We start from the raw sequence: 2,158 nt of genomic DNA, 5'->3' as shown, positions 1-2,158 counted from the left end.
CAGCATCACACATATTGCAAGAAAGGTATTGTAGCCAACTTGCCATTAATATAGGCCTCCACCTCCCGGTCAGTGGCAGTTAACTGGTTGTTTCTGACTGAAAACTGAAAAGCTTTTGATAGATTACACACAATGGTGAGAAATTTTGTACTCCAGTCTCTCAAACAACTTGCTAAATCCCATCAACATCATTTCTGTTATCATCATCATCACAACTTAATCCACCATCTCCACTGTCTATATCAAAGTTTGGTGGTGAATCAGCAATTGCTTCATCCTGAAAACTGCACTCCTCTTCAGCATCAACCTTGAGCTCATGCAAAGAGTCAACGAACTGCTTAACTCTTTTTACAGCTCTTTTCCTTAAATTACTGCGTGTGGCATTCCACTGTTCTTTATCCATGGCACTACAGTATCACTAACCTATTTAAGGTTTGGCATCTTGTGCAGCTCGATCAGCAGCAGGCTGTTATTCTGAAAAAGAAATAGGAGCAAGTATTAAACATTGATACATCATAGTATATCAGTGCATGTATTTCACCAGAGCAGTTTAACTTTAATGAGTTCAATAATCTATATTTCCACCAGCAAATTTCTTAATAAGCACACTTATTGTAAAAATAATCATCATGACAATAATACACTGTAGTTAAAAACACATGTAGTAAGTAAATGTGTATTTTTCCTTAACAAAAATAAATTCATACAAACAAAAAGAAAGACACATTCACATTTTGCTGTAGACAAATAGAAATTTGTATCGACAAATAGACAAATTTTTCCTAGGCTTGTAATATTTATAGAGTTTGAGTTGAAGCCACCCCAAGAAAATGGCTATATGTCTAAGATTAAATTAAATCCGAAAATTTACTGGTAGCAAATGCACTAGCAGATGAAAAATTTACATACACTGTCTCAAATTTTAGGGGCAAAATGCGACCATTTAGTGGCAGTTTGGAGCCCTGAGCCTAAACCCTGCTCAGATACCAACCAAGCTACCATCAGCTCACGTAAAACGGGTAATGCATCTAAAATGGCGCCCGGTAGGATGCGATCAACTGCCTTTCTTCATATGTCTGCTGATGGTTTACAAATCCCAGAACGGTTTAGGCCCAAAATACATCTGTGATATGTTCAGAGAATATAAAGCCAGCAGAGCTCTTAGATCCAAGGACTCAGGTCAGCTGGTCCAGTCCAGAGTCCAGACTAAACATAGAGAAGCAGCATTTAGCTGTTATGCTGCAAACAAGTGGAACAAACTGCCAGTGGAGATTAAACTTTCACCAAATGGAGACATTTTTAAATCCAGGTTAAAAACATTTCTGTTCTCATGTGTCTATGCATGAAATATCTTTGAACTTATCTAGACTGTTGCTTGTTTTTAAATTCATTTAAATGATTTTATTTGTTTCTCTTTATATTCTTTTATGTATTTTTAATGCTTCTTCCACTCCCTGCTGCAATGCTTTTATTTTATGTGAAGCACTTTGAATTGTTTTGTACATGAAATGTGCTAGGGGCTGCACAGTGGTGTGGTGGTTAGCACCGTCGCCTCACAACCAGAAGGTTCCAGGTTCAACTCCCAGCTGGTTCTTTCTGTGTGGAGTCTGCATGTTCTCCCCGTGTATGCGTGGGTTCTCTCCAGGTACTCCGGCTTCCTCCCACTGTCCAAAAACATGCATGTTAGGTTAACTGGTGTCTCTAAAAATTGTCCTTAGGATTGAGTGTGAGCGTGTATGGTTTGTCTCTGTGTGGCCCTGTGATGGACTGGCGGCCTGTCCAGGGTGTACCCCACCTCTCACCCATTGACTGCTGGGATAGGCTCCAGCCCCCCCGCGACCCAACTGACGGATTCAGCGGTATAGAAAATGGATGGATGGATGGATGAAATGTGCTATATAAATAAATTTGATTTGATTTGAAAATTTCTTCAGCAATTTTCTAGTTTTTCATTTTTTCACAAAAGAAAAATTTCTAAAAGAGTTGATTATCACTTTTCTAGTACTTTCTACAATCTTTGTACATTTTTCATTATTTCTGATTCACTCCTTTATTACCGTTTAGTTTAGATTTTGATTTAGATTTTGTTCTAATAATGAACTTTTATAAGGCAATAAGAAGCTGTACAGATCTTTACACCCACTTACAGCCTAATTAA

The sequence above is a fragment of the Odontesthes bonariensis genome, chromosome 7 (assembly GCF_027942865.1).
Source record: "Odontesthes bonariensis isolate fOdoBon6 chromosome 7, fOdoBon6.hap1, whole genome shotgun sequence".
Taxonomy (NCBI): domain Eukaryota; kingdom Metazoa; phylum Chordata; class Actinopteri; order Atheriniformes; family Atherinopsidae; genus Odontesthes; species Odontesthes bonariensis.
This window is presented reverse-complemented; position numbering follows the sequence as displayed.